Below are 12020 nucleotides of genomic sequence, written 5' to 3'. Positions count from 1 at the left end.
TATGCTGGGGCCATCCTCACTATTTAAACTGAACAGCAAAGAAGGTCTGTGTTTTTTGTCATCCTCTGAAGCATTCTACAATGGCCTCTGTGGTTCTGGCAAGCTGGAAACTGTGATTCAACCAGAGGGAGAACCAGTTGATCAAGGAGGCCACATTGAAGCCTGGAAAGCTGGCAGAGGGCTTCGGGAGACTGTAGCGAGGCTCATCTCCAAGGCTCAGAAGAGGAAAAGCAGGTTGCTCGAGAAGTGTCTTGCGAGTTGGTTGGGAAACGGCATGATAAACTTTCAGAGACTGAGAGGTGGTGGCACAACATGTAGTGAGTGGACTGGGTGTTCCGACAACAGTGCTGAGACTGCCTAACGTAACTTACAGCAGAGCTGCATAGGTGACTCTCAGGGGAGAGCGAGAGATAGTGGAGTAGGTGTAACATGTCACAGCGGGACTGAGGTGGTACGACAGCTACGCCGAGGCAGTGCACAATGACTCAAAGTGGAGACAGGCAAGACACAGAGGACTCCTAAAGGAAGAAGTTGAACTAAGAAGTGTGGACCCATGATGCCTGACAAAACTGGTGAAGAGATGCCTGAGAGAAGGTAAAGGGAACACGCACATGTCTGGGTGGGGGCAGGGAAGTTACAAGACTGTGAACCATAAGGAAATAGATAAAACCGTAATTCATTTTGTGATACAGTTCCCAGGCCAGAGTAGCAAAAGTGTGGAACTGGAGAATAGAGAGGGATTCCAGGAACAACTTCATCATCTGAGTGGGGGCGGATCAAGAATTGTGCAAAGCCTAGAGATTGTGAAAACCTCCCTAAGGAAGCTACAAGCCCTATTAGGAACCCGCTAGGAGAAGGGAATCATTCACATAGCCCTACAAGTACATTGTCTGATTGTTTAATTTATGTTTGGTTACGGAGAACCAGGAACATCTATGGAACTTTTGTTTTGAACCACCTGAGATGCATTTGGATGATTTGCATTCAGAAGAAGGGAGTTGTTCTCCTAGATTACAAACAGTAGCTGGACATTATGGGGCTTTGTTCTAGTGGCAAGGACAGAGTAGGAGCATTTGTGAATGGGACAGTGCCTTTTTGTTTTGACTCACACAGACTTCCCAATGAGCACCCGAGTTTCTTTAATTTAGGTAGCGTAATTCCCTTAGACAAAGGATAGACAAGTTTGGTTTATCATTTAATAAAACTCTATAGCAACCACAAAGGTACTACTTTGGCACTCTCTTCATTCCTTGTCAAAACAGTGCCCAGAGCTTGGAGAGGTTAGTCCACTTAATGTTAAAGAAACTTTATATGCCAAAGCATCAAGCAATCCAAAGGATACTCATATTTACAGAAGAATTCTCGGGTACCGAAACTGGAAAAAAGTGAAAAAGGGCAGAAGTTTATTATTCAGAAATCATATATTCTGACATCACTGAATGAAACAGCAGCACAGTACTGACATTGCCCCCGGCCTGCTCCCAAATTCATGATGTCACTTGTTCCACCCCACACCGGGGCTTCTTTAGGAAAGAATTCACAATGATAAAAACTGGCACTGAGTTGAAAAATGACTCTGGCACTCATTGTGTCTGACGTTTGACAGACGTGACTGAGAAACCAAAAACAAAGGAAGCACTTGCAAAGCCCAAATGTATAACTAGGCAGGAGCCAATGTGGCAACCATCTTATAAGGATAACAGAGGAATACAATAATCAACACTACATTAACATTATAATAATAAACGAAAAAATATATTCTATGAATAAACAACACAAACCAGAACCACAATGAATGCCAGAGCAATAAATCAATATGCATCAAAAGTGCCAAAAAAAGGTGCAATTGATTGTGGAAAACAAGTGTGCCACAAATCAAACAAAGCTATGCAAGAGCAGCAGGACAGGAACACTAGAAAACAGACTGATACATAATCAACAGTATCAAAATATGGAAATAAGCAGTAATTAGCATGTGCAATGATAACACACAAAAATGACTGGCAATTAAAACATGATAAACAGATAAACTAATGTCTATTCAATTGAAATGGTCAGTAATAAGGTCCAAGTGGGCCTTCTAGCAAGAAAGCAGCCATATTCCAAAAGACTGATCAGCCTTCCAAGAATACATGCAGTTCACCGTCAACATTATGACCTTCTGGGTATAAAGTGCCGAACTGTGTAATCATTTTTTATTCAAATTGATACAATTTGAAGATACGCCAATCTACCAGGCACATTCAGGGGCCTGTCGACAAGTGTGACCGTCTGGTAATCCCCCAGGCAAATCCAGCATAGGACCCAGAGTTCCAGGGGGCTGCTGCGGGCCCACAGCACGGTCCAGGAAGCATCATCTGCCCGCCTCCATCAGCTTACTTGCCCTGATGCCATTGACCCATCTAAGGTCGACCCACCACGTCTTCACCTCCTCTGTGTTGTACCGGTAGACCCCAAGCTAGCTGATGTGTCTTGGATGAGGACACGCCTGTGTTGCCACTGAGCTGTGAATGGAGAGGTGCCCAGGACCTCGACCTCTGGTTAAGTTGGGGTTTTGCAACCCAGGGGGTGCAGAGGAGCCAGCATTCCTGGAAGGTGATGCATTTTCCTGCGGTGTGGCGAGATTGGGGTAGCAGGTGTTGTCTGCATCTTGGGAAATGTCATAGCTGGTGTTGAGGCAGAGGTACCCTCCCCACTGGGGTTCTCCACAGGACCCATGAGGAAGGAGGCCCCCATCCTCCCCCTTCTCTGTGTTCAGTCTCAGAGGAGGTCATGTGTTGGATTGCCCACTATGTCTGCGACAGGGGCAGTGGGGATGTTGGGCTTGGCAGGCTGCAGTGGTGCCAGTGGGCCTGGCAGTGTTCTGCTAACATGTGGTTAAATATCCTCTTGGACAGCTCTGAAGGTCGAGGGGCCAGCATCCTCAGAAGTGGCCTGTCGGTCCCTTGTGACCCTCCTGTATAGACCAGAAGGTCCCTCTGTGGGTCTGTGGCATCCCTGCCTCCATGGTGGTTCCTGCTCCATTCCATGTCACTGGCACGGTCACCCTTTATGTGATGTGGAAGGCCTATGGTAGCTAGGTATGCTCACTGCTTCCATGGTGCCAGACTAATCCAGAAGTTATGCAATGTGTTGGTGGGCAATCCACATCTAGCTGTGTGCTTTTGTGGCTTACACGTGCAACAGGAGTGGTGCATGCAGGGAGCCTTGACTCTCCCATGCAAGGACGGTGGCATAGTCACAAGCACACATGCAGATTCCAAACAGCACGCAACAATGAGATGGTATATCTTTGTCCCAGCTGTATGTCCCCCCTCTACTGTGAGGCAGTGGTTTATGTTGCATAAATAGAACAGACAGGTCAGTTGTGCACATACTTGGGACAGCTTAAGCACGTCAGTCAGGAATGTGATTCAGTGTACATACAGTGGGCATCTGTGTGATACGCTGTGACTCGCATGTATCTGCGTGTGCCATGTGCACCTTTGAATCGTGACCCCAAGCATCACCTGTCCATGATGTGTCTTGTGTAGCAGACATGGTCGACAATTGTGTTTGCCTGCAATGATTGGCATTGCATCCGCCCAGGGGCTGACTGTTAGTATTGGCTGAGTGTGATGGCTAAGACCGCAAATGTCATGTGCATGATGTCTATGTGACACAGATAGGCTGATTTACGTTTGCTATAATGGCATTTCAATTGAGTGCCATCCCGTGCTGATGTGTTTGCTGAGGCCTGACCTGCTGTATGTCTGGACCTGTCTGTGTTTGTGGGACACATGTTTGTGTGACTCCGCTGCTACATGTGTTTTATATGTGGTGTTACCATTGCATGTGGCACAAGTGGAATTCAACTGTTGATTGTATGTCATGTTGGCTTGCATGTGTAAATGTTGCTTGAGGTACACAGGGATGTTGTTCGGTCACTCCTGCATTTGATATTGTGCCTGTACAGCCTATGTGCGTATGGCATGTGTGTGTATGTCAGTTTTCCGTATGCTTATGTTGATACACATGGGGATATGACTGCAATACTGCTCAGCATTCAATGTCACTGGACTAATGCATGAATGCGTTGATAGGTGGAACATCTGAGTGGTACATGGTCCATTGTCTTTGTGCAGGTGGATGTGTGTTGTGATGTCATATGTTCAATGAACATGCATGGATGTGACAATGTGTTCACAATGTGTCTTGCCACCAATCCTCCACTTACACAGTCACAACTTCTCTCCACACATGGGCAGGCCATGGCTCTGCATCTTGCAAGTCATTACAGACAAGCGTTTGAGGTTGAATATCTTTTGTTTTGCTCTGTACATGCATTCCTTAGGTGCACATTTGTGGTGCTGTACAAGGAGCAGTGGGGTATGTGTAGGGGTGTATGTAATGGTCCCATAAGGGGGTTATTCAGGTTTTGGTTGCACACGTGGAAGGGGGAGGGGGTGGGAGGAGCTGGAGGAGGAGAGGAATGAGGGGAGTCCAAGTTGGGTCTAGGGCTGCTTCCTGGTTGTCCCACAACACCCTTTGGCCTGTGGCTCAGCCTCGGATGCCTGAGATGATGGGGAGGCCATGCTGCCCCCCCTTCCAAATGGCTTGGGTCTCTCCAGGCTGAGCGGCACTCTGGTGAGTGGTTAACATTTGTACAGGTTGTGGCACATGAGGAAGGATGCCACTGGCCTGCATGGCTCTGTCTGCCATCTCTGGTCTCCTCATGAGTGCACCATGCATTGTCAGAAGCTCCTTGAATCTCCACGACATTTGCAGGTGTGCCTCAGTTGTAGTGTCCAAGGAAGTACCCAGCCTGAATATGTTCCGGTTTATCTACTTGCCTGTTTGGTTGGTGGAATCAAAGAGGCTGAACATGACTAACATGCTCTTGTGTTATGCTGCGGCTGACCTTGGCCACCGTGTCCAACATGAGCTGCTGATACTGTAGGATCTCACATGCAGTGGTGGTTGTGATGCAGCCTGAGGGTGGTCTCTGAGGGAAGCAGCGGCTCGGACCCAGGGACTTGGGCACAGCACGGATAAGGCACTATGGTGGGGGGAGGTTATTTTGTGCATGGAGTCTCCACAGCTGGTGTCAAAAAATGCTACCAAATTTGGCCACAGCAGTGATGACACTGTTTTATAATTTATTGAAAACTACATTACCTATGACATCCCTTCAGAAGGCATACATAATGATATACAGAAACAAATAAGTATGGCAAATGCTGCTGACGTCGATACAAACATACTTCGCCAAATGTTGTCTTGGGTTACCTAGACCAGTTTATAAAAAAAGTCCAGTAAAGAGTTTCATGTCTTCAGTTAGGCACAGTGTCAAAGGCAAATCTCCCCAAAACACATGCAACATTAAAAGAGATGAAGCATCTAAGTACATCAATGATCACAATCCTATCATTGCGTACTTGTAGAATGCTAACATAGACAAAGCTGGGAAAACTGAGATAAAAGACCTCTGGGATGACATATCATCTGACAAACCCTTTCACAAAAAATATACAGGTTTGGTATCCAAATGCTATCACCTAGAGAGTGCTGGTACTCTGAAGCGGCAGATCGTTTAACAGGTACATCCATGTATAGACATCTGAGAACATTCTCTTGCTCAACCTTGGTCCAGCTTAATCATGAAAATGAGCACTTAAATACTAACAAGAAATTGAATGTATATAGCCACAGAAGTCCCAACAGACAAGACATTTTATAAAATAATCTCACTGATATATACTATCCAAACAGAAGTAGTGCTTTTGAAAACATATGCCTGTAGGATATAACCCAAAACTATACATTCAAAAAGAATGCTATGCCAAATGAGACAACTGGGAAATACTAAGCATTCATTTGTGAAGGAATTCTAGTAAGACCTTCAAAACCCACTCTAATTAACCATATCAAATTATCCATTATTACGTGGCCCTTCTTCAAACGCTGGAAAAAAAGGAATCATTGTCTTTTGTTGGCACACCGTTAACATGTACAATCAAAGATTGTTATACTGGCACTAGTGTTTTCATATGTCCACATTATAGTTATGAAGTCATTTGAGGAAGAGGGGTGTGTGGCTAATGGAAAATAATGTGAGGAAGAGGGGTGGCGGAGCAATAATATAGATTATGTGTGTTTGTTTGTTTATAATTGCACAGTGGGATGTGGAAGTTGAATGCATAGATGATATGATCTATGGACTAAAACATTTGCAGAGAATGAGGTTCTATACCTGTGGTCTAGCAGTATGGGGAAGAGGGATGTGGGGATTATGCTGAATCATGTGATTAAAGTAATGTTATGATGAAGGGGGAAATAAAGCAATTGATATATTGCCACTAGATAAGTTATTTGAGAGAGAGTGGCGTAAGTATAAAGATATAGATGCGTGTTGGGTAATGGGATGAGGAAGAGGGGTGTTGGAGATTATTATTGTGTCGTAAGATGTGGAAGAGGAATGTATAGATAATGGGAGCTGTGGACTACAATAATGGTAGAGAAAGATGTTGTAGACCTCTGGTGTAGTGGTATGAGCAACAGGGATGTGGGGATAATGCAAACTAATGTGATTTCAGAAATGGTATGAGGAAGGGGAGAATGCAGCAAGGAATGCATTTTTGTCAGTGAAGTCACATGAGGGAGTGTTGTAAGCATAAACACATAGGTTAATGCTGGGTACCTGGACGAGGAAGAGGGGTGTTGAAGTAATAGTATACAATATAATTATGCAGTAGGAGGTGGGAGAAGCATGTATAGATAATGGGGTAAAACATTTGTAGAGGAAGAGGTTGTAGACCTCTTCTGTAGTGCTTTGAGAAAGAGGGATGTGGGGATAGCGGAAAATAATGTGATTTGAATAATGGTATGACGAGGGGGAATACAGCAATGAATGGATTGTTGTTAGTGAAGTCACATCAGGGAGAGTTGTGGTACCATAAAGACGTAAATTAATGTTGGGTAGTGGGATGAGGAATAAGGGTGTTGTGGAAGTAACATGAGGCAGATAGATGAATAGGTGATGAGAGGTGTGATTGTTAATGTAGGTGACTGGCAAGGATAAAAGTGCAACAAACGGGTACATATGGATCAACAAAGAGATTCTGTTTTGACTGTACTAAGGGATCAAACTGGTTTTTAATATAGGATGACGTTGTATTTGGAAGTAAGCAATAGGTTGATCATTTTTATTTCATTTTGTCTGGGGTCAGCCACAAGGTGATTTAATCCATGCATGCTCTACTCAAGATTAGCCGGTTGTTAAGGTCAAGTCTAATGCTCAAATCACCAGAAATGGTTTGGAATATTAGACAAGCGCCTCATTACGAGTTTGCCGGTAATTCGCCAGTGCTACAGGCGGTTTACTGGAAAACATCGTCTTACTGTCACCAGCTCCTGATATCCTGGTGTTACCGGGATATTACGGGACCGGCAACAACGGTAAGTTCCCATTCCATGGAGTCCAATATGACTCCATGGAATGGGTTTTCCCCTATCACTGACACAGGTGAGAGGGGCAATTCTTTACCTATAAGGGTCTGAACTCCCGGCAGGTCATGCCTACTGGTAGTTCAATGCACCTACCAGCAAACTCTGAGTGTGCCAGCATTACTGGCATTTTTCCCAGACACATAATGAGGGCCAAAGTGCTGGTTTACAGTGACTGCCAAAATGTTTTTGACTAGAAGAAGAACCAAAGGCCAGTAAATGATGACAACATACGTAAGAAAGGAGTGGTTGAAGCGAGAGTAGATCATAATAAGAAAGATGTGAGTATTCAGGAATGTTGGCTCAAAGAAAAGATATGTGAATGAAGGGGATGTTGTCACCTATACCAGTTAATCTATTTTTGAGGCAATTTTTTTAATTTGGCAGAATAATCTTTTTCATCACTCGGATATCAGTGTTGTTAATTAACATTTCCAGGAGTTAAATTATGTCCAAAATCTCTTCATCAAGAAGTGGTTGATGTTCACTACTTAGTAGGCATGGAGTAACAGGTACTTGAATAGTTAGAAGGAGAAGGTTTGAGCTTGTTGAAGCAGGGAGTAGACTAACCAGAAAACAGGTTGATATTTTTGATGGTGTGTCGACATTTTAGTTGGTGCATCAGTAGGGGGCTTACAGTGCATATAGATTAGGTTTGTTCTGGTGAGGCAATTGCTGAGAAGGACTCTTTGGTGTGGACAAGTTGATGGCAGCTCAAAGGTGGTGAGTGAAAAATGTATGGCAGCTACACACTTTAGATGGCAGGCATGTGATACAGTGGTCTTGTGAACAGGCTGCTAATGTGATACTCAATGAAGCCCTGGAGTGTCTGAGGCATTGGGTGCTCTGATTGTCATGAGGTCTAGGTGCAATTGCAATCAGATATGTTTGGTTGGCAGTGACGTAGTCTATGATTCACAAGTGATTATTGATGTAGAGGTATTTGGGGTTGCCTATATTGTAAGCGCAAGTGGAACTGGGTGGCACTGTACATCGGAAAGAGAAATCTGTAAGTATATAGATGTGGTGCAGCACTCCAAAACCGCCTGCATATTATTAGCGCAAAACAGTGCTGAACATTCAAAAACAGCCTGGCTCCTAACGCTGGGGATCACGTAACTACACCCTGGCCACTCTTGCATCTATTCCCAAACCGTTGTTTTTCTATTTAACAAAGTTCACCTCACTCTAGCTAGTCCACTGCTGCTGCTTCTGCTCAAGCACCTAATCATAGCCGATAGCAGCAACCATCCCTGGCATTAGGAGCCAGGCTGTTTTTGAATTTTCATCAACCAATATACTTGTGCACTTCATCTCATGAGACCTTCTTGAAAACATTTTTCTGCACTACTGTTGAGGCGCAAGAGTGCATTTTTTCACTAAAAGGAAATACCAAGCAATGTAAGCAGTGTTTTGGGTGTTTGCTACGCTTTGGAGACCAGTTTGCTACGCTTTTGGAGACCGTGAAGAAGGTTCCATCAATAAATTTTAGGGACTGAAACATGTTATGCAGTTTATATTACAACACAACAGTGCCAAATATTGATTTATTCTGAGACCTATGTGTTTTGTGTTTAAACAAATGATGTATTGATGGTTGTATGTGAACATACTTTGTGTAGAATTGTATGTACAGTGGCTGCTATATGGAATGTTACATATTGTGCGTTTTTTACCCGGTTCTTGTAAAATGGATGATTTTTACAATAAAAGTAAACATATTTTGTTATGACCTTGTGAACTGCATAATTGTGGGATTTTTGGGATAGGGATCACCAGTTCTAAATAGTTTGATTTTTGTTTTGAAATTCTCTCTTTTGATTTCCATAGGCCATGTTAAGGGAGGAAGGATAGCAAAGTTGTTGGACATGGTCATGATTTCAGTTTTATCCGGGTTGAGTGTAAGGTTGTTGTTGCTCATCCATGCCTCCATTTGTAAGAGACATTGCTGGTGGTGATTGTGTAGATGATATGAGAGGCATCTGCATAGTTGTAGTTTGTAAGTCTGTGCCAATTGATGAGTTCAATGGTAGGAGCCATGTAGATGTTGAAGAGTAGTGGACACCACATGTGTGTAGATAGGATGGCTGAAAGGGAAGGATTTTATCCATTGTATTTCATTTATTTCCATTTAATTGGGAAGGTTTTCATCCTTTGTAGTGCAATGTTGCTTAGCCCTTGATGAGTGTTGCATTGTTGACAGTGTCAAATGCTTGCAAAACATCTAATAGTATAGGCGTGGAGGTGGTGTTGGAACATGGGTATATTTTTATGTACTCCCAGTTAGTGAGTAGTGACAATTCATCCCTCTCATAGGTCTGAAACCAACTTGTCCCGGTCGAGTAGATGGTTGGTTTCCATGTGTGTTAGAATGTGTCCATATACATAGGTTTTTAATAATTTAGTGGGATATGGAATGTTTCATATTGGCCAGTTGTGGGTGGGTTGTCTATTCTTCCTGAGGGGCCCTTTAGAAGGGGTTAAACGTAAGCAGATTTGAAGGTTCTGGGGATTGTCCCTGTTTCCTGCACATGGTTCATGAGCTTGTGGAAGTATTGTGCAGGTGTTGCTCTTCTATGGATGCTCTTGTGAATGTCTAGTGGGCAGGGTATGCTGAGGAACCAGATTTGATGTTTTCCTTTGCCAGTTTTGGACAGACTTCTGTGGAGGTTAGCAAAGCATTTGATGCAAGGGACTGCTTTTGATGATTTTCAGCATATTCATGCATAGTAGCAATCAATTAAGTGCAGCGGCAGTTTCTGAGAATACCCATTTTAAAAAAATGTATTTATTGGGCATTTGTATTGCATCTATACAGCAGAACATGTTTCCAGGTGCCACAAGACACAAGGGGAGGGGGAACAGGGGAGGATAAACAACAATTAACAGTCCTACTAGGCCTTGTGACATTTGAATCGTGCAAGTGCAGTAAAACAAAGTGCTAGGGAGCCCCCGAAGGGCAAGTGCAAAGGGTAAAAGTGCCAGGAACAGGAGTGTACCAGACTTTGTAGGCTGGTCAGACAATTGCTGTAATGGGGAACTGTGGATGGCTGGTAGGAGGAGGGCCTGGCCCCTGTGGGACTCAGAAGGGACCAGGCAGCCAGTCGTAGTAGCAGGGGTCATTAGCAAGGGAGTGGGAGAGGGAAGGAGGAAGAGAAGAGTATGGTCTTGAGGGGTTTCCAGAATTTAAGGAGATCCTGCTCAAGTCTGAGAGGGGCAGGGAGGCCATTCCAGAGGTAGGCTTCTGTTGAGGAAAGAGATCTACCTCCTAACACCTGCTTGGAGAAGCATTTGTCCTGCCGAGAGCTAGAGGTAGAGGACCGAAGGACTCTAGCAGGGAGATATTTAGGGATGTCAAGTTGGATATAGCGTGGTCCCAGGCCCCATAAAGCATGCCGCTAAAGACCCGAAAATGGCCCTTAGCAGCATCATGTAAAGCGCACATAGCACTACCGACATCAATGGATACGGCATTAGTGGGCACCGCTATTAGCGGGCACCGCTATTAGAGGTGCCCGCTAATATCGGTGCCCGCCAATAGGCGGAACCGGAAGTAACGTCATCGCGCCGGAACAGGAAAGTGCACGTCGGCCATCTTTAAAATCACAATCCATTGCAATCCCATGGCTACAGGCACTGAAATACAAAACTGAGATCCCAGCCTGTCAGAAAATGACACAGTCCACCCTCAAAGGCACAACTCGTCTGCACAAACAACGTTTCTGCGAAGAGGAGCTAATCATGCTTGTTGACACCCTGGCCCAGCATGCAGATGTGCTGTTCAGTACAGACCTGCGCCGTGCAACACAAATGAGGAAGAACCAGATCTGGGAGGAGGTGGCCCAGAAGGTGTCCGCAGTGGGGACAACCACACACAACACAAAAGAATGCCAGAAAAGGTGGTACGACCTGCGGCTGCGTGTCCGAAACATACTGACTGCCAACCGTCAGCAGGCCCAGGCAACAGGAACTGAACCATCCAAGCCCATCAAGCTAGCACGGTGGGAGGCAAGGTACTGCTCCCTGTTACACATGGAGGCCACAGAAGGGGTCAAGCGTGCTGAGACAGGAGTAACATCATCGGCTGTTGAAGGTGAGTGAGCGTTGGCACTACACAAAAGTGAACACACACAACCAACACAAATCCAATGGCTGAGTCCAAATGGCAATTTGATGACAGCAAGTACATTGCCCATCACCAGCCACCTAATGACTGCCCTACAGAAATGCCACACCCCTGTCACAGACACAAACAACCAACCCCAATGACACAAACCACCAGCGTCCAATTCCAAACACAAGTAACACCAGCATGCCGACACACACATGCAGCACTGCAGGGAAGCAGGCCCCACCAGTGTCACATCCCAATGCATGGTACATACAGCTCCACCACCAGGTGTACACCAGAGCCCTGGAGACACATCACATGGAACTCACACCCTGAGGCATGTACACCGCACGCAATCCACTACACACCCGTAATCCAAGAAGCAAAATGCATGCACAACATGGACGTGCTAAAAGGATGCACA

The sequence above is a fragment of the Ambystoma mexicanum genome, chromosome 4q, assembly GCF_040938575.1.
Source record: "Ambystoma mexicanum isolate Mex_15411 chromosome 4q, UKY_AmexF1_1, whole genome shotgun sequence".
Classification (NCBI taxonomy): Eukaryota; Metazoa; Chordata; class Amphibia; order Caudata; family Ambystomatidae; genus Ambystoma; species Ambystoma mexicanum.
The sequence above is the reverse complement of the archived record's forward strand: the minus strand, read 5'-3'. Positions refer to the sequence as shown.